The 25,492-nt window shown below is 47.1% G+C and overlaps 1 pseudogene; it reads left to right on the forward strand.

The window, feature by feature from the left end:
• Nucleotides 1-15,618: 15,618 nt before the first annotated feature.
• Nucleotides 15,619-25,492, forward strand: part of LOC123458752 — a 29,715-nt pseudogene continuing 19,841 nt past the window's right edge.

Here is a 25,492-nt window from a genome sequence, read left to right on the forward strand (position 1 = left end):
CCTGCTCTTTTCCTTCCATGTCACCTGGGAATTTCTCATGATGTGAGGAGCATGCAAGGCCACAACAACTCCTAACTGTGTTCACAGAGGACCATGTGTCATGTACTCACCATATTTCCCTTGATATCTGTGGGCGTGAATCAATGAAGGAGCGGCATGTCCTGTGATGATCCAATACGTAGCCTTCTGGTCCTTCATTCCACCTGCATGCATTGTCGGGTCAGGATGGTTGTGCAGAGCCTGATCGTGGGGGTACACAAACCCTCAGAACATGTTTGGACTGCAACCCACCTAATTCTTTCTGGCCTGGCCTCAGCAATTTTGTCCTGGGCCTCTAAGGCATAAAGGATGTCGATTCTTGCGGATAGGTTTGACGTGATTCACATTTTAGGGAGACTCCTGTGTGCCTGATGCCTCAAACAGACGTCGGAGCTCCTGCTAGAAAGTATCCCTTAACTGGTGAGAAGAGGAGGGCGTCCCGAGCGCCAAGCTAGCTCATGGAGCATGAGAGCCTGCCTCACATATCAAACATTCAGAGATTAGGAAACAGTCGAGAACGTCTGAATCCACTTCCGTGGACTGCTCACTTACCCTTGTCACTGGTGATGATGAGGTGTCACCTCTTCTGAAACATGCAGGGATGCTGGTGCAGGTTTCTTGAAAGAGAGCCTGGCAACGCTGGGACTTGTCAGGAGCGCTGTTTTCTTTCCACCCAATGACAGAGGAGCTAGGACTCTTGCTTGTGTGTTGAATGCCCCTCCCATAGGTTCTTGAATTCCTTCTTGACTTGTCTTGAATAGGAATTGATTTCCTTACCTTCTATCAGAATCAAATTGCCAATTACACATGACAAGTGCTGGCCAAGGAGGCGCTGTCTCTTCAAAACCAGTGTTGAGCACGTTTTCATTGCCCCCCCACCACCACACAAGGGGGGTGACAAAGTATTTTACTTATTTAACTAGGAGAGAGAAAGGGAGAGATCGTGAAGACTTCAAAGGACACATGCAGGATATGGGCACACCAGGTGCTTTAGCAAACATGAGCGCCCCCTTGTGTCTCAGGCCTGCTTATGTCCCAAGGGTTCAAACCACTATCCTGTGGCTTGAGAGTCAAAAGAACTAAAGTCTGCACCAACTCCCGCTTGTCACACCGCCCGTAGCTTGTTCCCTTTGCCATTTCTACGTCCAGGTGGGCTTAAATTCCACCACCAGGTGTCCTGTGATTCAGCACATAGCATCAGGGTGGCTGCAATATCACGTTCATCCTCTTTTTTTTGTTTTGTTTTGTATGTTCATCCTCTTATCTCTGCTGGCACTATAGGTGACGGCCATGACTTCCAGCTCCCTGTGTTTATGATACTCAACTGCTCTGACCTTTGAAATTCAGAGATTATATGAAAACTATGCAAGATGTGTCAATGGTGACACACGGGACTAAAGGTTTGTCCTTCAACGGGGATATCTTAGAAAGAACTATGAACGTGATGTCCATTTGACACAAAGACATTGCTACCATTTTCTGGCAAGTAAAGATATTCCAGTGCCAAACCCAAGAACCTGTTTGGAGCATTGGAGACACTGGTGTGCAGTGTCGTGTACAATGTCACCAAACAGTAGAGTCCTGCCCGCTCTTTTCCTTCCATGTCACCTGGGAATTTCTCATGATGTGAGGAGCATGCAGGGCCACAACAAATCCTAACTGTGTTCACAGAGGACCGTGTGTCATGTGCACACCGTATTTCCCTTGATATCAGTGGACGTGACTCAGTGAAAGGGGCACGTCCCTGATGATCCAATCCTTAGCCTTCTGGTACTCATTCCACCTACATGCATTGTCGGGTCTGGATGGTTCTCCAGAGCATGTGCTTGGGGGTACCCAAACCCTCACAATACACGTTTGGACCGTGAAGCTCCTAATTCTTTCTGGCCTGGCTTCAGCAATTTTGCCCTGGGCCTCTAAGGCATAAAGGATATGGATTCTTCCGGATGGGGTTGATGTGACTCACATTTTCGGGAGACTCCTCTGTGCCTGGTGCCTCAAACAGACGTCGGTGCTGCTGCTAGACAGGGACTCATCTCACTGGTAGGTCTCTCTTCACCTGGAAGGTCTACGTGTCCCATGGGGATGTGAGCACTTGAGTCCCATGGGTGTCAGGGGTCCCCTTTCCCTACCACGCAGAGAGTCCCTGCATCTTCGAGGCCTTCCCTTTGACCTAAAAGCTACTGATTCTCTAACCTAGGGTGAGAGCAGCTCTCACCCTAGGTTAGAGAATGGGCTCTCTTCAGAAAAAGGGTCAGATTGACATCATTCACAAAGATGGCTGACGCAATGCCATGGGCCAGCCAGAGTCGCTCTAGTTCAAATTGAGCAATTTCTGTGGGTTCAGCCCCTCACTTACAAGTGGTGAGCCTATTGTCATTGGGCGGTCTGAAATGCAAGGGAGTAGAGCGGGGAGGCTGTGTTTCTCTGGCAATGAGACAGCTCCAGAAAGACTCCGTTACTTGGCTGGAGAAGGAGGGCATCCCCGAGCGCCAAGCAGGCTGATGGAGCATGAGAGCCTGCCTCACATATCACAAATACAGAGATTAGAAAACCGTCGAGAACGTCTGAGTCCACTTCCGTGGACTGCTCACTTACCCTTGTCACTGGTGATGATGAGGTGTCACCTCTTCTGAAACATGCAGGGATGCTGGTGCAGGTTTCTTGAGAGAGAGCCTGGCAACTCAGGGACTTGTCAGGAGTGCTGTTTTCTTTCCACCCAATGACAGAGGCGCTAGGACTCTTGCTTGTGTGTTGAATGCCACTCCCATAGGTTCTTGAATTCCTTCTTGACTTGTCTTGAATAGGAATTGATTTGCTTACCTTCTATCAGAATCAAATTGCCAAGTACACATGACAGGTGCTGGCCAAGGAGGCGCTGTCTCTTCAAAACCAGTGTTGAGCATGTTTTTATCGCCCCCGCACCACAACACAAGGGGGTTGACAAAGTATTTAACTTATTTAACTAGGAGAGAGCAAGGGAGAGATCGAGAAGAGTTAAAAGGACACATGCAGGATATGGACACACCAGGTGCCCTAGCACACACGAGCGCCCCCTTGTGTCTCAGGCCTGCTTACGGCCCAGCACTTCGAACCGGGGTCCTGTGGCTTGAGAGTCAAAAGAACTAACCTCTGCGCCACCTCCCGCTTGTCATGCCGCCTGTGGCTTGTTCCCTTTGCCCTTTCTACCTCCAGGTGGGCTCCAGTTCTACCACCGGGTGTCCTGTGATTCAGCACGTAGCCTCAGGGTGGCTGAAATGTCACGTTCATCCTCTTTTTTTTTATTTTTTGGATGTTCATCCTCTTATCTCTGCTGGCACTATAGGTGACGGCCATGACTTCCAGCTCCCTGTGTTTATGATACTCAACTGCTCTGACCTTTGAAAATCAGAGATTAAATGAAAACTATACAAGATGTGTCAATGGTGAAACACGGGCCTAAAGGTTTGTCCTTCAACGGGCATATCTTAGAAAGAACTATGAACGTGACTTCCATTTGACCCAAAGACATTGCTATCATTTTCTGGCAAGTAAAGATATCATTCCAGTGCCATACCCAAGAACCTGGTTGGAGCACTAGAGACACTGGTGTGCAGTGTCATGTACAATGTCACCATACAGTAGAGTCCTGCCTGCTCCTTTCCTTCCATGTCACCTGGGAATTTCTCATGAGGTGAGGAGCATGCAAGGCCACAGCAAATCCTAACTGTGTTCACAGTGGACCGTGTGTCATGTACTCACCGTATTTCCCTTGATATCTGTGGGCGTGATTCAATGAAGGAGTGGCACGTCCGTGATGATGCAATACTTAGCCTTCCTTCATTCCACCTGCATGCATTGTTGGGTCAGGATGGTTCTCCAGAGCCTGTGTGTGGGGGTACCCAAACCCTCAGAATACACGTTTGGACTGCGACGCTCCTAATTCTTTCTGGGCTGGCTTCAGCAATTTTGCCCTGGGCCTCTAAGGCATAAAGGATATGGATTCTTGCGGATGGGGTTGACGTGACTCACATTTTCGGGAGACTCCTGTGTGCCAGCTGCCTCAAACAGACGTCGGTGCTCCTGCTAGGCAGGGGCTCAGGACTCACTGGAAGGTTCTCTCTTCACCTGGAAGCTCTGCGTGTCCCCTGCGCATGTGACCACTTGAGTCCCATGGGTGTCTGGGGCCCCCTTTCCCTAGCACGCAGAGAGTCCCTGCATCTTCGAGGCCTTCTCTTTGACCAAAAAGCTCCCGATTCTCTAACCTAGGGTGAGAGCATTCGACTCTCTTCAGAAAAAGGGTCAGATTGACATCATTCACAAAGATGGCCGACACAGTGCCATGGGCCATCCCGAGTCGCTCTTGTTCAAATTGAGCAATTTCTGCGGGTTCAGCCCCTCACTTACAAGTGGTGAGCCTACTGTCATGGGGCTGTCTGAAATGCTAAGGAGCAGGGCGGGGAGGCTGTGTTTCTCTGGCAATGAGACTGCTCCAGAAAGGCTACATTAATTGGCTGGAGAAGGAGGGCCTCCCCGAGCGCCAAGCCAGCTGATGGAGCAGGAGAGCCTGCCTCACATATCAAACATACAGAGATTAGAAAACCATCGAGAATGTCTGAGTCCACTTCCGTGGACTGCTCACTTACCCTTGTCACTGGTGATGATGAGGTGTCACCTCTTCTGAAACGTGCAGGGATGCTGGTGCAGGTTTCTTGAGAGAGAGCCTGGCAACTCCGGGACTTGTCAGGAGCGCTGTTTCCTTTCCACCCAATGACAGAGGCGCTGGGACTCTTGCTTGTGTGTTGAATGCCACTCCCATAGGTTCTTGAATTCCTTCATGACCTGTCTTGAATAGGAAGTGATTTGCTTACCTTCTATCAGAATCAAATTGCCAAGTACACATGACAGGTGCTGGCCTAGGAGGCGCTATCTCTTCAGAAACCGGTGTTGAGCACGTTTTCATTGCCCCCCCCCCCACACACAAGGGGGGTGGCAAAGTAGTTTACTTATTTAACTAGGAGAGAGCAAGGGAGAGATCAAGAAGAGTTAAGAGGACACATGCAGGATATGGGCATACCAGGTGCCCTAGCACACACGAGTGCCCTCTTGTGTCTCAGGCCTGCTTATGGCCCAGTGCTTCGAACCTGTGTCCTGTGGCTTGAGAGTCAAAAGGACTAACTTCTGTGCCAATTCCCGCCTGCAGCATCAGTGTGGCTGGTTTCCTTTGCCCTTTGTATCTGCAGCTGGGTTTAAATTCTAGCATAGGGTGACCTGCCATTCAGCATGTAGCCACAGGGTGGCGGCAATGTCACGTTCATCCTTTTTTTTTTTTTTTTAATTTCATCCTCTTATCTCTGGTGGCACTCTCAGTGCCTCCTATGACCTCCATCTCCCTGTGTTTATCATACTCAAATGCTCTGATTATTGAAAATCTGAGATTCAATTAAAACTATGCAGATTTTCAAAGTTTACAAACAGCTCCAAATATTTGTTCTTCAATGGGTATATCCTAGAAAAAAATATGTACGTGACTTATATTTGACCCAAAGACATTGCTATTATTTTCTGGCAAGTAAAGATAGCATTGCAGTGCAATAGCCAAAAAACTGTTCGGAGCACTGGAGATTATGTTGTGCAGTGTCTTATACACTGTCACCATAAAGCATAGTCATGCCTGCTTTTTTTTCTCCCATGTTACATGGGATTCCTCATGATTTCAAGGAGCATGTGAGGTTGCAACAAATTCTAACTGTGTTTACAGTGGACCCTTTGTTATGTACTTACCGTATTTCCCTAGATATATGTGAAGGCTAGTCAATGAACCAGAAGCACGTCCGTGATTATCCAATACTTACCCTTCTTGTGTTACAATCCACCTGCATCCGTTGTCAGGTAGGATTGTTCTAGGGAGCCTGTGAGTTTGTACCCTGCTGGAGCCTGCTAGCTGAAAGATTTTGAGCCTGTTTTAGAGTGAGGATTAAGGAAAGACAGAAGAAAGACTGAAAGGATTCACCCCAGTTCAGGGCTGAAGCAAGGCCTCAAGCGAGTACTGGAAACAGGGTTCATTTCACAGCATTCCATTTTATATCTTTTTACAAACTGTTTTTCCATGGACTATATGAGCTTCACAAGTTTCTATCAAAAAACCCTTCCTGTTACAGAATTTTTGCACTTCAATCACTTCTCAGTACAAAAGACCAGCCAAATGACTGAATATGCATAATCTTGCTTACAAGTAGGTGCTGAAGTCTTGCTGCCTAAGGGCTTCTCCACACTGAATTTACATAATATTGCTTACCTGTAGGCTGCTATAGTTTTGCTAATGTCTTGCTGCCAGAAGCCCAGAGCTATGGATACAAGTCCAGCCGAAATGGCTCTGGACAATTCCCCCTTTTTTATTTATTATTTTTATGAACAGGGCCACACTGGGCCTCGGTGCAGAAAGAATGTGTCTGTCTTCCATTGTTCTCTACAACATTTAGGCCTTATCTGTCATTGGTACATGAATTTCATCATTCATGCCCTGTCTTAGGTTGACCTAACTCGAGAGAATCTTACCCATCTTTGAGTACCAGCCTCTGCAGGGGCTTTAAGATAATATCTCAGGAAACTGAGGTCGGGTCTGTTGCTGTATTCCATGTATTTCTGCACAGATATCCATAGTGGATCTCAAAAGGCATTTAACGAGTATGGGCAGCAGACACAGAATGAGGAGACAGGAAACATCATCAGGAGACAAAAGACAAAACACCTGAAGCAGCAAAGCTTCCTATCCAAGAAGTGAGAGAATTCCATCCAGGCCAGCCGACTTAAAAGCAGATATTAAGTCATCAGCAGCTTTAGCTGCATCAAAAGTAAGATGATTATTTTGCAAAGACAGAATCTCTGAATGTAACTGAATCAGATCCAAGGAAATATTATCATTATGCCAAATACCTCTTGGAGGCATTTTTATGTTTTCCCAACACTGTTGACTATCATTATAATTTTTAGAAGTAACACAGATCCATTGAAAATCTACATGACACTCCAAACGAGTTCTAACTTTCAACCCTAGTATCTCCTCACCCAAATATGTAACCTCATCATACAGAGGATCTATTTTTTCTTCCAGTTTTGTATCTATATCTACTTGAGTTCCTAGAGAAATAGAAACATTTTTGGATAAATCATTAACAAAATGTGCAGTTTGAACTTCTTGTGACAAAGCAACAGCTGCAGTAGTAGCAGTAGCTAACAATGTAACAAAAGCTAGGATGCCTGCAATTACTAATCCTATCATTCTTTTTGGTCTACTTAAAGTATTCTTTACTTCCTGTAACACCTCTATTCCCTTGTCAGAATACCAAGGCCTCGTTACATTAACAGGAATCATGACAAATGCTGGTTGCTTAAAAATCATAACTCTATCAGAGGACAATTCTGAAAACACAATTAGACAAAGTACAATTGTTACATGTAACATTGAACATTTCCTCAGCCCATGTAATATTTATGTCTCCCATTAACATAGCATAGGGTGGAGTAACACAAGCCATGACCCTTCCCTTTGGGAGGAAAGAACTGTCATTCCTGGGGGAGGTGATGCTCACCCCTCCCATGGCTGAAGCAACTTTCCATAAGTCTGTTGGAAGCCCTCATCAGACCTCCAAAGTCCAGCAGAGAGTTCACCAGGCCAGTCATTGTTCCATTTACCACTCCCTTCTGCTCCAGGATTTCCTGACCAGTCCTTCACATGCCTTTTAGTTCCAGAGATGTTACACATGATGTAAGCAGTCCGAAAACACCTTTTCCAATGCAAAGACCTATTATGCCAAGGTGATTGTCCCTCACAGGGGGCAAAAGCATCTGGTGACTTGGCTCCTCTCACTTGATTCCCTGAGGGGAGCCAAATAGAGAATTGTGAAATAGACCCTTGACTTGCCTTTTTCCCTTTATCTGCTGACTGCTTTACAATCACATTCCTTGGTTGAATTTTTAAACATCCAGTTACTTCTGTTTTAGTTAGGCATATAGGAATACCAGTGCCATGACCAGTATAATTGACTCCAAATTTCTGATGAGACTGCATATTCCTACTGGATGGCATGCCTAGTAAACGAGTATTGTTTACCAAGACTATAATTTCTCTATGTTCCCAAGTTACTGGGTGTAAGATGGGTGGGTCAGGAACATAAGCTCACTGTGGATCATTGGGAGTTGAATCCACATCATCAGGAGCAGAGACATCATTCTTCTGATGTTCAGTCCCTGTGAACTGGACCAACCTCTCTGGCAGCCACCTGGCATTGTCAGCCTCCTGTGGGAAAACACAAACATACCCTCTTCCCCATATTAATACTGGGCCGGGGCCATGGCATTGTCCATCAATGGGGTCCTTCCATCTAACCTGAGCATAAGTGTCCAATATTCTAGGATGCCATAATCTGTCTGCAGCAGAATGACCAGATGCATCCACATTTTAAAAATTTTAAATAAAGAGTACATGATTTAAAGCATTGTGGTGACCAAGGATATAACTCCCCCTTTTTTATTTTTTATAATTGATTTTTTAAAGCTCCATGAGCACCTTTAACAATTCCTTGTCCCTGAGGGTTATAAGGTATGCCTGTTTTGTGAACAATTGATCATTGAGCACAAAGCGCTGAAAAGATTGACTAGTGTAACCTGTACCATTATCTGTCTTTATAATTAATGACATACCTGCTACAGCAAAACATTTGATGCAATGTGCTATGACATGTTTAGTAGCTTCCCCAGTCTGTGCTGTAGCCATCAGAAATCCTGAGTAAGTATCAATGGACACATGAACATATTGTAATTTTCCAAATTCAGGAATATAAGTTACATCCATCTGCCACAGATGATTTGGTTTTAATCCTCTAGGGTTTATTCCATACTGAGGAATTGAGTGATATTCAGGACAGGTATTACATTGTCGCACAATTTGCCTAGCAGCTTCTCTAGTAATTTGAAACTGTTTTCTTAAACTTTGACTATTTTGATGATGTAAATTATGAGATCTTTGAGCTAATTCCAATTGAGATATATCTATGATCTGTGTGGCTTTATCTGCCATATCATTTCCCAATGCTAAATGACGTGGTGTTGTGCCACGACCCCTGACCAGGAGCCAAGACCCCCGGTCACCCAGGAGTCACCTAAAGGACCACCACAGAAGCCAAGACACTCGAATGTAAAAGCAACAGGTTTCTTTTAATGTCAAGCTTAAGCAGGGACTCAATCCACACAGACCGACGCAGCGGGAGTGGGAGAGAGCCTCGACCTTCTAAAAGTAGGGGTTTATAAAGGAAAAGAGTGGGAAGGGGGCAAAAGGGTTACATCACATAGCATCTTTTAAAATGATTGGTTCCAAGAAGGCGCACGCGGGAACATTTCTAGTTGCTCATCTCTGGTCAGCAGACTGCTTGCAGATCCTATCTTTTGCAAGGGGCCAGAGGCCCCCAGAGCTAAGTATTTCTGGTGAGAGACCAGAAAGAAATAACACGTAACTAATTAAGCAATGACACTGCCATTATAGGACAAACCATTGTGAACAAAGGAGGATCCCGGGCTCGGCTCAGATAAGGAACTAACTGATTAAAGTGCCGACCTTTGCTTCTGAAACTCATGCTCGCCTGCTCAACAGGACATTCCAGAAATACTTAGCTGTGGGGGCCTCCGGCCCCTTGCAAAAGATAGGATCTGCAAGCAGTCTGCTGACCAGAGATGAGCAACTAGAAATGTTCCCGCGCGCGCCTTCTTGGAACCAATCATTTTAAAAGATGCTATGTGATGTAACCCCTTTTCCCCCTTCCCACTCTTTTCCTTTATAAACCCCTACTTTTAGAAGGTCGAGGCTCTCTCCCACTCCCGCTGCGTCGGTCTGTGTGGATTGAGTCCCTGCTTAAGCTTGACATTAAAAGAAACCTGTTGCTTTTACATTCGAGTGTCTCGGCTTCTGTGGCGGTCCTCTAGGTGATTCCTGGGTGACCGGGGGTCTTGGCTCCTGGTCAGGGGTCGTGGCACAACATCTTGGGGGCTCGTCCGGGATCCCTAGAGACCCCCCAACGAACCCAAGACCCCGAAGGTTTCTTCTCTGACTGGCCGGGTGAGTAACTGAGCGCTCCTTTTCCTTTTCTTTTTTTTCCCTTTTACTTTCAGTTTGCTGGCAAGCCGCATTCATGGCATTTGTAGTCCTGTAATTTTGGACAGGTCTTATGTCCCTGGTGGACGCACCGTAAGGGCAGACCTGGAGGAGGCTTGAGACGTCTTGCCCCCTCATTTGAGTAGGGACCCTGTCCTGGAGGACAGAGCCAACCTACTGAGGAGACCACCTCCCATTTGTACCGTGTTTGGTATTGTTGAGCCGTCCCTTAAGGACACAGACTCATTTGGCCATCACGGATTTGGGGAGACCAGCTCCCATTTGTATCGTGTTTGGTATTGTTGAGCTGTCTCTTAAGGACACAGACTCATTTGGCCATCACGGATTTGAATTTAGCTCTGAAGTGCACATAACTCTCTATTGGGCCCTCTGTGTTTGTGTTGTACTTGTATGTCTGTGTGTTACGTTCACCCTGATCCTACGGACGCTTTTCCCTGGACGTTTATAACATGGGACAGACACCTTCTTCTCCTCTAGGACTCTGTCTGGCACACTGGAAGGATGTCAAAAGTGGCGCCCGAAAGGTGGAATAGCTGTTAAGAAAGGCAAATGGATCACGCTCTGTACCTCTGAGTGGCCCACCTTTAATGTAGGATGGCCACCAGAGGGAACTTTTCACCTGAATACCATATTAGAAGTTGAAAAAATTGTTTTTCGTCCTAGGAGTAGACACCCTGACCAAATTCCTTATATTGCAACCTGGAGAAATTTGATAGAAGAACCTCTTCCTTGGATAAAGCCCTTCCTTCCTCCCCTACCCCTTTCTTCACAGGTGCTGGCCGCCTCCCCTAAAAGAGATACCAAACCCACTGCAAAGGTGACGGCCCCCATCCTCACAGGAGGAAACGAGGAAATCGACATCTTCCCTCCCCCCTATGTACCTCCTCCCAACCCTAATCCTCCCCAACCTCCATTAGAGGCCCCAGCCCCAGCCAGCCTGCCTCCAAATCCACAGGGACCAGCTCAGGCTACACGGAGCCGGAGGGCAGCTACCCCACAAGTCCCTGACCAGACAGTGGCTCTACCGCTCCACCCTGCTGGACCCATTGATGCGGATGGGAATCAGCCCTTTCACTATTGGCCTTTTGCCACCAGTGACCTGTACAACTGGCATTCTCAGAATGCTCCCTTCTCTGAGAATCCTAGGGGACTGACTAATCTGTTAGAAACTGTGCTCTTCACCCACCAGCCCACCTGGGATGATTGTCAGCAGCTCCTACAGGTTTTGTTCACCACTGAGGAGCGAGGCAGGATCATTGAAAGTGCCTGCAAACTCGTTCCAGGGCCTACAGGAGATCCCACCACCGACCCTGCCATAATAAATGGCAGTTTCCCGACTACCCGCCCCACCTGGGACTACAATACGGCACAAGGTAGGGAGAGACTCCTGATCTATCGCCGGACTCTGTTAGCGGGTCTCAGGGCAGCAGCAAGAAAGCCTGCCAATATGTCCAAGGTATATGATGTCAGACAGGGACCAGATGAGAGTCCAGCCGCTTACCTAGAAAGACTCCAAGAAGCCTTCCTCAGATACACTCCATATGAGCCTGAGTCAGGGGAAGCGGCTACTACTGTCATGTTTGCTTTTATTAATCAGGCCGCCCCTGATATTAAGAAAAAGTTACAGTCATTAGAAAGGTTAGGAGAGAAAAATATTAGGGACTTAGTAGCAGTGGCGGAAAAGGTCTTTGATAAAAGAGAAAGCATAGAGGAAAAAGAAATTAAACGAGAAAGGAGACAGGAAAGAAATTTAACTAAGATCTTAGAACTACAACAGACCAAGCATCGTCAAGATCTTAAGGAAATTCTGGCTGCCACTGGAAATCTCACCACCCAGGACACCACTTGCATGAGGAGACCCCATTGGAAGGGAGACAATAAAGGAACAAAATCTAAGGTAAGAAAGAATCAATGTGCATACTGTAAGGAGGAAGGACATTGGGTCCGAGATTGTCCCAAAAATAAACAACGGACTAATATCCTGGCAGCCAGTAAAGAAGACAGTGACTGAGGGGGACAGGGCTCAGTTCCCCTCCCTGAGCCCAGGCTAACCCTTGATGTGGAGGGGAAGAAAATAACTTTTATGGTGGATACTGGGGCAGAAAATTCGGTACTATTACAAGCAGAGGGGCCCATGACAAAGAAAACTACCTGGGTCCAGGGAGCCACAGGCACCAAACCTTACCAATGGACAACTAGGAGGACTGTTAATTTAGGCACCAACCAGGTGACCCACTCCTTCCTGGTCATACCTGAATGTCCATATCCATTGTTGGGACGTGACTTGTTATCTAAAATGAAAGCCCAGATATCCTTTTCAGAACAGGGGGCACAAGTTTCTGCCATGGGTGGATCTTCACCCAAATTAAAGGCTACAATAGCCCAAATTCTTGTAACTACCAATCTAACAGAAGAATACAGGCTTTTCCAAAAACATGCAAAGGAGGGGGAACTTTTAGATTCTTCCTGGTTGATGGCATATCTGCAAGCTTGGGCAGAAACTGGTGGGATGGGATATGCACAACACAGGCCCCCCATACTGGTGGAACTAAAACCCGGAGCCACACCAGTTAGGGTACGACAATACCCAATGCCAATGGAGGCCAAACAGGGGATCACCCCCCACATCAGACGGCTCCTCCAGTTGGGGGTCCTAAAGCCAGTCCAGTCAGCTTGGAACACTCCCCTCCTACCAGTGAAAAAGCCTAACTCAAACGACTACCGCCCAGTCCAGGATCTGAGGGAAGTAAATAAAAGAACAATGGATATCCACCCAACAGTTCCTAATCCTTATACTTTGTTGGGAAGCCTAACACCTCAGCTCATTTGGTATACTGTCCTGGACTTAAAAGATGCGTTCTTTAGCCTACCCTTAGCCCCACAGAGCCAACCATACTTTGATTTTGAATGGCATGATCCGGACATTGGAATCAACGGCCAACTCACCTGGACTCGGCTGCCTCAAGGATTGAAAAACTCTCCTACAATCTTCGATGAGGCTTTACATGAAGATCTCTCAAACTTCCGGGTACGTAACCCAGGACTTACTCTGTTACAATATGTGGATGATCTTTTAATAGGAGCAGTCAGCCAAGAGATATGCCTGGCGGGAACCAGAGACCTCCTACAGACGTTGGGCAATCTGGGATACCGGGCCTCTGCTAAAAAGGCCCAGATCTGCAAGCAGCGGGTGACATACCTAGGATACATCCTCCGGGATGGGCAACGCTGGCTGTCAGATGCCCGGAAAGAGACTGTTCTCCGGATCCCAACACCAACCTCACCCAGGCAAGTTAGAGAATTCCTTGGCACAGCAGGCTTCTGCCGTCTGTGGATCCCTGGATTCGCGGAATTGGCAAAACCTCTATATGAAGCCACCAAGGAAAACCAGCCTTTCCAATGGACAGATCATCACCAACAAGCTTTTGATGACTTAAAGGTATGCCTTCTAGAAGCCCCGGCCCTAAGCCTCCCTGATGTGACTAAGCCATTTATGCTCTTCATAGATGAACATAATGGGATAGCAAAGGGAGTCCTCGCCCAAAGCTTAGGACCCTGGCGGCGCCCTGTTGCCTACTTGTCAAAGAAACTGGACACTGTAGCAGCAGGGTGGCCCCCATGTCTGAGGATTATAGCTGCCACAGCCCTTCTAGTCAAGGATGCAGACAAGCTGACTTTGGGGCAAAACCTTACGGTTGCCACCCCTCACGCCATTGAGGGAGTGCTAAAGCAACCGCTGGACCGCTGGCTCAGCAACGCCCGCATGGTCCACTATCAGACTCTGCTCCTGAATCCAGCCAGAATAACTTTCCAGACCCCCATTACTCTGAACCCCGCCACTCTGTTGCCTGTTCCGGACTTGGAGATGCCTCTCCATGACTGTGTGGAGATACTGGCTCACGTGTACAGCGTAAGGCCAGATCTCAAGGACACCCCCCTCAAAGACGCTGAAGTAACCTGGTTTACAGATGGCAGCAGCTTCATCCAGGATGGACACAGGTACGCGGGGGCCGCAGTCACATCGGGGACAGATGTCATTTGGGCAGAGTCTCTTCCAGCAGGCACATCAGCCCAAAAGGCAGAACTTATAGCCCTCACCAAAGCCTTACAACTAGGGGCTAATAAAAAACTAAACATATATACGGACAGCCGTTACGCATTTGCTACGGCACATGTCCATGGAGCAATATACAGAGAGAGGGGGCTCTTGACAGCTGAAGGAAAAACCATTAAAAACAAGCAAGAGATCCTAGATCTGCTCCAAGCCCTCTGGGGCCCTACACAGGTGGCTATCATTCACTGTTCAGGACACCAAAAAGGGGACGGACTAATTCCCCAAGGAAACAACTTAGCTGACCAGACAGCCAAACGTGTGGCCCTGGCAACTAGGATAGCCCCTGTCCTGGTAGACCCCGGAGGCAGAAAACTTCCAGACGTTCCAAAATACACCTCAGAAGACTTAACATGGATTAAACAATTAAAAGGAGCCCAACAGTCTGATGACTGGTGGAAAACAGAGGATGGCCGCCTGATTCTACCTCAAAGATTGGGACAGAGAATTCTAAAAAAGATCCACCATTCTTCCCATCTAGGAATCAAGCGGATGCAGGAGTTACTGCGTAACTCCCACCTCAAAATAAAAAATGCCAGTCAGATCATTGAGCAAATTGTATCTAATTGCCAGCCTTGCTGTATGACTAATGCTACAGCTCTTCCCTCCAATCCAGGAACCAGACTGAGAGGAACCAGACCAGGAACCTATTGGGAATTAGACTTTACTGAAATTAGGACTGGAAAAACAGCATATAAGTATCTCCTAGTGTTTATAGATACATTTTCAGGCTGGGTAGAAGCCTTCCCTACAAAAACAGAGACTGTGCAGGTGGTTGCTAAGAAGATACTAGAAGAGATATTGCCCAGGTATGGATTCCCAATCTCTCTAGGTTCAGACAACGGACCAGCTTTCATATCTCAGGTAAGTCAGGGAATAGCCACTGCACTGGGGGCCAATTGGAAGTTGCACTGTGCTTATCGCCCTCAGAGTTCAGGACAGGTAGAAAGAATAAATAGAACTCTAAAAGAGACCTTGACTAAATTAGCTTTAGAGACCGGCGCTGACTGGGTGTCTCTCCTTCCCTTTGCTTTGTTCCGAGTTCGGAACTCCCCATATCATATGTGTCTGACCCCTTTTGAGATAATGTTTGGAGTGCCTCCTCCTATTATCCCAAGCCTCCAAATTGACCTTCTAGAACAAATGGATGACCAGGACCTAATTCGCTCTTTAAAGCGTTTACAGCTCACTCACAAAGAGATCTGGCCACATTTAAGGGCTGTATATGAGACTGTTGCTCCCCCAAAACCCCACAGGTTCCAACCAGGAGACAAAGTACTCGTCAGAAGATACCAACGGAGGTCCTTAGAACCCAGATGGAAAGGCCCCTACATCGTGCTGATGACCACTCCCACAGCCATAAAGGTAGATGGCATCACTTCATGGATCCATTGGACCCACGTAAAGCCGCTTCCCTGGCAAGCTGGAGACACATGGATGAGCCATCCCGACCCAGAGGACCCACTGAAGCTCCGCCTCCACCAGAAAGACCCAAATTAAAACAAGTACTGATACTGTTACTTACTGTTTGCTTAATTAATAGCCAGGTTTGCTGGGCTGCTAGAAACCCTCATCTCCCACATAACATTTTCTGGCAGATCATCACCCCTAGTTCCAAACAGGTGGTAATGCAAACTTGGGAAACACATCCCCCTGGAACTTGGTGGCCCAATCTGACTCTAGACTTATGTGCCCTTTTTAAACAGGACCCCCATCACCAAGGCAGGATAGGAATCCCAGGATGTGGAACTTATACTGCCATGCAAACCTTACAGGGCACCTGCTTTTATGTATGTCCAGTCCCCACAGATAGGAGGAAAATCTCAAAATGTGGGGGAGAAGCAGATTTTTATTGTAAAGCATGGGGATGTGAACAGACTGGGACTTGTTCTTGGGTAAAGCCATCCCCCTCGAGCCTCATTAAGATCCGAAGGAGCAAGGCCACTCAATGTACCCCGAGGCAACCTACATGTAATCCCATTGTCGTTTCCTTTACTGAAGCAGGAAAAAAGGAGACAAAATGGGATGCAGAGATTACTTGGGGATTGCGACTCTACCAGTCAGGATATAACAATGGAGTCCTGTTCACCATTCTCTTAAAAATTACACCCCTACAGCCACCCCAGGCTATAGGGCCCAATAAGGCTTTAACTCAAGCCGCACCAGTCAAACCCCTTGCCCCACATAATAACACCAGGACCCTACCTCCTTCAAAGCCCCATCCCCCCCCCATCACAAGCCTATAAAATGACAACACAAAAACCTCCAGGGAGGCCTTCAGAAGACACAGAAAGAAACCCTAGCAGGGATTTAATGCAAGAAGAAGAACACAACCCTCTTTTCTCACTCTTAGACTCTACCTATCATTTCCTTAACTCCTCTAGACCTGATCTCACCGAATCCTGTTGGTTATGCTATAATGCGAGGCCCCCATTTTATGAAGGGGTCGCAGTCTCTGATTCATATAATGTATCATCAGATATAAACAAATGCAGATGGCAACAGCCAAGAAATATAAAACTTACCCTCCAACAGGTATCCGGACAAGGACTATGTGTCACTGGTGCCCAATCTAACTCAATTCCCTCTCCTTTATGTGATCAGACCATTTTTCTCAATGCCTCTTCCTCCTATCTTATTCCCTCTGAAGACTCTTGGTGGGTTTGCAATACAGGGCTCACACCCTGCATTAATGCAGCTGTGCTAACCACTGCTGAGGATTCCTGTGTTCAGGTACGATTAACCCCTAAAATAACCTACTACTCAGCTGAAGAGATGAACCGCTATCTGGGTGTAGACTTAATCAGAACAAAGAGAGAGCCGATTACCGCCCTAACTGTTAGTTTACTACTAGGTTTGGGACTTGCAGGAGCAGGAACGGGAATAGCTTCCATAGTGACTCAGAACCAACAGTACACTGACCTCAGAATAGCAATAGACTCAGACATCCAAGAATTAGAAAAGTCAATCTCCCATTTACAAGAGTCACTTACTTCCCTAGCGGAGGTAGTTCTTCAAAATAGAAGGGGTTTAGATTTACTCCTTCTACAACAAGGGGGACTATGTCAAGCTTTAGGAGAAGAATGTTGCTTCTATGTTGATCATTCTGGAGTAATTAAAAAATCAATGACTAAAATAAGGGAGGGATTAGAGAAGCGGCAACGTGAACGCATACTTCAAGAAGGATGGTTTGAATCATGGTTCAATCGCTCCCCCTGGTTCACTACCTTGATATCCACCCTCCTAGGACCCCTACTCATCCTACTTCTATTGCTTACTTTTGGCCCCTGTATTTTAAATAAGCTGGTACAGTTTATGAAACAACGGCTAGGCACCATCCAATTGATGGTACAAAGAAATTACTCCTACCAACCAGTGACAACCAACATAGATACAGGAAATATTTAAACACTCAAATAGGGACCCTAGATAGGCTCCCCAAGACATATAGAGAGGGGGAAATGAGAGACCAGAAAGAAATAACACGTAACTAATTAAACAATGACACTGCCATTGTAGGACAAACCATTGTGAACAAAGGAGGATCCTGGGCTCGGCTCAGATAAGGAACTAACTGATTAAAGTGTCGACCTTTGCTTCTGAAACTCATGCTCGCTTGCTCAACAGGACATTCCAGAAATACTTAGCTGTGGGGGCCTCCGGCCCCTTGCAAAAGATAGGATCTGCAAGCAGTCTGCTGACCAGAGATGAGCAACTAGAAATGTTCCCGCGCGCGCCTTCTTGGAACCAATCATTTTAAAAGATGCTATGTGATGTAACCCCTTTTCCCCCTTCCCACTCTTTTCCTTTATAAACCCCTACTTTTAGAAGGTCGAGGCTCTCTCCCACTCCCGCTGCATCGGTCTGTGTGGATTGAGTCCCTGCTTAAGCTTGACATTAAAAGAAACCTGTTGCTTTTACATTCAAGTGTCTCGGCTTCTGTGGCGGTCCTCTAGGTGATTCCTGGGTGACCGGGGGTCTTGGCTCCTGGTCAGGGGTCGTGGCACAACACTGGAATGTCCTGTTGAGCAAGCGAGCATGAGTTACAGAAGCAAAGGTTGGCACTTTAATCAGTTAGTTCCTTATCTGAGCCGAGCCCGGGATCCTCCTTGTTCACAATGGTTTGTCCTACAATGGCAGTGTCATTGTTTAATTAGTTACGTGTTATTTCTTTCTGGTCTCTCAGTGGAAGGCCTGAATGAGCTCCTATGTGACCCAGAAAACAAGGATGAAAGCAAGCATGTATGCATCTCTGTATTTGACTAAACAAATCTTGCCCTTGAGTATTTGCAGTTTTAATACAAGACACAGTTTCAAGTACCTGTAAAGCTCTAGCAATATATTGACTATCAGTATACAAATTAAATGGATTTGCAGTTAAACATTAAATACTGTAGCTACAGCTCTAAGTTCCACTATTTGAGCTGATGCTGGGGGAGTAAAAAGTGAGTAAGACTGTTCTTGAATGACATATGCTGCTTTGCCATTAGAGGATCCATCTGTAAACACAACTAAAGCATCTTCAATAGGCACTGCCCTGACTGTGCGGGGGAAAATGAAGGAATGAGAATTTGCACATTGCAACAACTTGTCTTTAGGGAAATGATTATCTATAATACCAGGATAATTTGCAAAAGCAATAGCCCAAGAGTCCACATTTTGAAACAGCCAGTCTACTTGTTGCTTTGTAAAAGGAACCCCTATAATAGCTGGTTCCTTACCAAAATATTTTCTAGAGTTTACTTGAGCCATTTGAATTAAACAAGCCACTGCTTCATAATAAAGGAGTTAACAATCTAGCAGGAGAAACAGGTAAATGTAGCCACAATAGAGGTCCTTCTTGCCATAAAACTGTAGTTGGAGTGTGTTCAGTGGCCAGAACATATGCAGCCCATCCCCGAGAATAATCTATATATTGAATTTGTTGTTTTTCAATAGCTTGTTCTACTAAGGCTAATGCCTTACGTCCCTCATCTGTTAACTGACGTACAGACTTTGGATTTGGATCTCCTTTTAAAATGTCAAAGAGAGGCTTTAATTCTCCAGTACTAATTCTTAAATGAGGTCTAAACCAATTAATATCTCCCAAAAGCTTTTGAAAATCATTTAAGGTTCGTAACCCATCTTTCCTGAGTTGATTTTTTTGTGGGAATATGGTTTTTGGATATAATCTGTGTCCTAAATATGAATATGGTGGCTCAGTTTGAACCTTATTTGGAGCTATAATTAATCCTTGCTCTTTTAAGGCTCCCTGTAAATGCAAGTAAGCTGTTAATAATAATCCCTCTTGTTTGAACGCCAGGAGAATATCATCCATATAATGAATAATATATACCTGAGGATAGGCCTGTGTAGTCTTTGTTACAGCTTGAGCCACAAACTTTTGACACAAGGTGGGGCTGTTAGCCATACCCTGGGGCAATACTTTCCAATGCTATCTTTTCATGGGCTCCTTAAAATTGATAGATGGCACACTAAAGGCAAATCTTTTACAATCTTGAGGAGCAAGAGGAATAGTAGAAAAACAATCTTTTAAATCTAATATAATTTTATAAGTATCTTTAGGAATAGCAGAAGGCATAGGCAATCCCGGTTGCAAAGTTCCCATCAATTCCATTGTTTCATTTACCTTTCTAAGATCCTGTAATAACCTCCATTTTCCAGACTTCTTTTTTATAACAAAAATTGGAGAATCCCAAGGTGAATTTGAAGGGGCAATATGACCGCTTTCAAGCTGTTCATGTACTAACTGCTCTGCCGCCTGAATTTTCTCAGCAGTAAGAGACCATTGATCCACCCACACAGGGTCCCCACTCTTCCAAGTTATGGGATCTGCATGAGGTACAGGTTGTCCAATGACCCCCTCTAAAAATACCCCAAGCCTGCCCCTGGAGGCCTAGGTACTGGTGATACAGGCTCTAGCCACCCTTGTCCATTTTTGCCCAAACCTTGAGTCGGCAAGAGCCCCTGATTTAACATTTGATTGGAAACTGTATCATTAGGACTATAAAGATAAATTCCTATACAACTCATGACATCCCCTCCCCACAGGTTTACAGGTAAACCTGGAACAATATATGGCTGAATAGTTCCTCTAGGCACTTTTTCATCTCTCCATTGTAACAAATCACTGCTTTGTTCTGGGCTTTGAGTCTGTCCTGTTCCCTGCAACTGAGTCACAGAGAATTGTTTAGGCCAATTAGGAGGCCACTGATCAACTCCTGTATCTAATAAACCCTGGAACTTTCTACCATTAATATACAAAGTTAATTCTGGTCTCTGTGATCCAATGGCCTGGATCCAGTAAGCATCTGAAGAACCAAAACCTACATCACCTCTTTTTTCCCTTTTACTAGCATTCTTAGTTTGCAATTGGGGGAGCAATATTAATTTTGCTAATCATTGTCCCTTATTAATTACTGATCTTCCTCTAGGTGAATGGGTCATAACTTTAATTTCCCCTTCATAATCAGAATCAATCACTCCAGGTGTTACTAAAATTTCTTTCATGGTAGAGCTACTTCTCCCTAACAGTAGCCCAACAGATCCTTTAGGCAATGGCCCATAAACACCTATTGGTAAGGAATACATTCCCATCTTTGGTGCTAATACTGTAGAGGTGGCAGAACTGAGGTCCAGTCCTGCGCTGCCTGGGGTTGCTCTGCAGAGGTCCTGAATGGATTGTTTTGCTGGGGATAAAGTTCTGTAGTGCTCCATAACATTGTTGCAGGGCCTGGAGCTGGCCCCTTCTCCTGTTTCCCTGCAGGAGAAGATTCCCCATATAATCATATTTAGATTTACATTCATTGGCCCAGTGTTTGCCCCTTTTACACTTTGGGCACAACTCTGGTTCCTTTCTGGGTGAATCATTCTTTTGCTTCTGAGGACATTGTCTCACCTGATGTCCCATTTTACCACATCCAAAACAACTCCCTGGGGGAGCATTAACTTTTCTCTTATTATCCTTTTGTTGATGAAAAAGAACCTCCTTTACTGACTTCCCTTGAAGGGCAGCAGCCAAAGCTAGCCCTTGTGTATAGGATGGACCTATGTCAGAACATAGACTAATGTAATCAGTTATGTTCCCCTTTCTCCTAAATGGCCTCAAGGCCGCTTGACAAGCAGAGTTAGCATTCTCATAGGCTAATAATTTTACAAGTGCAAGTCCTGCTTCAGAATCTCCAACCAGTCTGTTAGCAGCCTGTAATAATCTATCCACAAAGTTTTGATATAACTCATCAGGTCCTTGTCTAATTTTTGACAAGTCTTCAGTCCCCCTCCCAATAGATGGAAGTTTACGTCAAGCCTTTTTAGCTTGTGCATTAACCTGAGCATAAACGCCTACATCAAACTTCAATGGATTCTCAAATTCCCAATCTGGTCCCTCTCCTGCCAGCACATTAAAAGTAATAGGTACTCCCTGAGCCTTATTCACCTCAGCAATAGCCTGACAGTTCTCCATATATCCTGTTTTCCACAATAAATAGTCTCCTCCTGACAAACATGCCTTTGCTACTTGTTTCCAGTCCCCTGGAGGGAGCGCCTCAAATGCCATCGAGTCTGTAATAGCAAGCGTGAAAGGAGCTGTAGGGCCATATTGCACGCAAGCTGCTTTTAATTCTCTCAACCGCTCAAAAGGTATAGGGTTATGAGATCTTACTTTATTCCCTTGACTATCTTTTTGTTCAAAAATAAAGTATACATCAAATCCCTGCATATCCTCTCCTCTTTGTGCCGCTCCTGCAAGAGTTGCTTGCAGAGGTGAGCCATTTCGGCTCTCTATGTTAGATCCCCAGACCCCACGAACCAAAAAAAAAAAAAAAATAGCCAGGCATTGTGACTCATGTTTATAATCCCAGTGCTGGGGAGGTGGAGACAAGAGGACCCCCAGGACTCTCCCACCAAACAGTTTAAGCCTAATTGTCTAGGCCACAGAAAGAGCTGGCCTCAAAAAAAGGTAGACAGAAGCCAAAGCCAGGTGTGGTGGCGCTCATCTTTAATCCCATCACTTGGGAGGCAGAGGTAGGATGATGCTGTGAGTTCAAGGCCAGCCTGAGAAAACAGAGTGAACTCTGGGTCAGCCTGGGATAGTGTGAGATGCTACCTTGGGGGCTTGGAGGGGATAATAACGCTCTGGCCAGAAGACCCACTGGTTAAGGATGCTTGCCCTGCAAGCCTTCTGATCAGAGTGCAGATCCCCATTACCCACATATAAACCAGCCATGTGGAGGTGTCTTCATCTGCAATCCCAGTGTGCCTGCAGCAATGGGAGGCAAGTCAGGAGAACTCTGATGCTCAGGAGCCAGCTAGTCTGGCCTTCCCAACAGAAAAAAAAAAAAAAAAGATAAAATATACCCTGTCTCAAAACAAGATAGAAGGGAGACCAGCACCCCAAGGTTGTTCCCTGACCTCTCTATGCACACTAGAGCATGTGTGTGTTCATACACACGGTGATAATAATCACAATACAATAATAGAGTTAGGGGCATGCTGGGCTCTGTAGCCATGTGGTACTGAATGAGACAGGGCTCCTGGCTCCCTGGAGTTTTCCCCAGCTCATGGCCCCATGAGCCGAGGTGGCCCTGTGAGACTCCGCCCTCCCTTGTGCATTCGCCCAACAAAACTGGCGTATTCACAGTTGGAATGTTCTCCCCTCATGTGAGCTGAAAAGGGCATCCTGTCCACACTCTTGAAGGTGTAGAAGCTGGGAAGAAAGGAGTGCAGATCCAGGGTTCTCTAGCCCAGGGAGTGCTTAAGGGGCCAGTGAGGACCAGGCACGGAGGACCTGGGGTTCAGGAAGTGATGAGGTTGTTTCCCCGGGGAATGGAAGGGTATCCACTTGCAGTCTGACTTTAAGAACGCAGTAGGTCAGGGAGACCCTGGGAAACTAACCCACTTTGGGAGGATAGTTCAGAGTGTCCCACTGGCCCTGGTATACAGCACAGCTCTGCTGGTGAGGAGACTGGCCAGGCAGCATTGACAGGAAAAGGCTCTGTAGACGGTAGGGGTGTTGGGAGAAACAGTGGCCATTTAATCACAAGTGGGTGTGTACACATGCCGTGTCTGGAGAAACACAAGTTCACTTACACACAACTGGCCATTGCCTGGTGGTCCCAGACACATGCCATTTTGTGTGTCTGGCTTTAGGTGGGTACTGGGGACTTGAACCAGGGATTTTGGGCTTTGCAAGCAAGTGCATTTAGCCACTGAGCAATTTCCCCAGCCTTTCACCTACTCTTGATGGATGGGTTCAAGCCCCTCCAAACAGACAACCTGATCTGTGATGCAACCAGATTCCAAATCAGAAAAGATTTATTGATCTGGGAGCAGTGGCATATGCCTGTAATCACAGCAGTTGGGAGGCTGAGGCAGGAGGACTGCCGACTTGAGGCCGGCCTAGGCTACATAGTGAGATTGTTTCAAAAGAGAAAAAAACAAAAGTTGGGCATGGTGGCGCACACCCTTAATCCCAGCACTTGGGAGGCAGAGGTGAGAGAATTGGCATGAGTTTGAGGCCACCCTGGGACTACACAGTGAATTCGGAAAAACCAAAAAAAAAAAAAAGGTTCTGGAAAGCCAATAACTCCCCATAGGTTTTTCTCACCCACTTCACCCACTGATTTGTCCTGAGGGCACCCAGCCAAGGGTGGGCACCCTCCCATCTCCACCTGACCTTCCTCAATTGGGGCTGGTGTGTCCTGCCCTCCTCTGGCTTAGCCACTGACCCCTGTCTCCCCCCCCACACCTTCCCGCTAGCTGTCCACGGTGGCCCAGAAGTCACGGGTCCTGCAGCTGGAAGAGGAGCTCACCCTGAAACGCCGCGAGATGGAAGAACTTCAGCAGTGCCTGCGGCACCCGGGCCCCCCGCCCCCCGACCACCCCGAGGCCGCCGAGACCCTGCGGCTCCGAGAGCGTCTTCTGTCGGCCAGCAGGGAGCACCAGCGCGACTGCAGCCTGCTCCGGGAGAAGTACGAGGTGGCCCTGAAGTCCTACCAGGCCGAGGCAGACAAGCTCCGCGCCGCCAACGACAGGTACGCGCGAGAGGTGGCCGACCTCAAAGCCAAGGTCCAGCAGGCCACCAGCGAGAAAATGGGGCTGTTGGACAACTGGAAAATGAAACTTGACTCTTTGGCTTCTGACCACCAGAAGTCCCTGGGGGGCGTCAAGGCCACGCTGAACTCGGGCCCTGGGGCCCAGCAGAAGGAGATCGGGGAGCTTAAGGCACTCCTGGATGGCATCAAGATGGAGCACCAGCTGGAGCTGGGCAACCTGCAAGCCAAGCACGACCTGGAGACGGCCATGCGTGGGAAGGAGAAGAAGGGCCTGTGGCAGAAGCTGCAGGAGTCCCAGGACGAACTGGCCGGCCTGCAGCAGCACTGGCGGGTCCGCTGGAGGCGCAGGCCAGCCAGCACCGGCTCGATCTGCAGGAAGCCCAGGACCAGTGCCTCGATGCCCAGCTGCGCGTGCAGGAGCTGGGGGGACTCGACGGCAGATCTCGCTGGCTGAGAAGATGCTGGACTATGAGCTCTTACACCTGGCCGAGGCCCAGAGCAGGCAGGAGGCTGAGCTACTCCGGGAGAAGCTTCTGGTTGCCGAGAACAGACTCCAGGTGGTTGAATCCTTGTGTTCTGCCCAGCATAGCCATGTAGGCACCACTCGTCATCATGTGACCCCAGATGGGGAGGGTCTGGGTGGGCGTGTACTGCTGTGTGCCTGGTAAGGGGAAGTTTACGTATTTATTTATTTGAGAGAGAGAGGGAAAAAAAGAAAGGCAGATAAGAGAGACAGTGGGCATGCCGGCGCTTCCAGCCACTGCAGATGAACTCCAGACGCGTGCACCACCTTGCGCATCTGGCTTACGTGGGTCCTGTGAAATCAAACCTGTGTCCTTTGGCTTTGCAGGCAAACACATTAACTGCTAAGCCATCTCTCCAGCCCCCCCCCCCCTTTTTTTGTTTTGTTTGGTTTTACCTCAAGAGGTGGATACCCAAGGGGCCACAGAGAAGGGGCTGCCAACTTCCTTCCTTCATCAGCAGGGTGACAAGCCACAGTGATAGTAGGGACCGGTGTGGTCTGAGCAGGCCAGTGTGGTCCTGCTGGGTGCTCAACTGAACAGACATACCCTTGGGATTATAAGCATCTTTCTAGCCTCTTCAAACCCTTCTCACATTGGCCCAGGCATGAAGTATTGCATT

The sequence above is a fragment of the Jaculus jaculus genome, chromosome 2 (assembly GCF_020740685.1).
Source record: "Jaculus jaculus isolate mJacJac1 chromosome 2, mJacJac1.mat.Y.cur, whole genome shotgun sequence".
Classification (NCBI taxonomy): Eukaryota; Metazoa; Chordata; class Mammalia; order Rodentia; family Dipodidae; genus Jaculus; species Jaculus jaculus.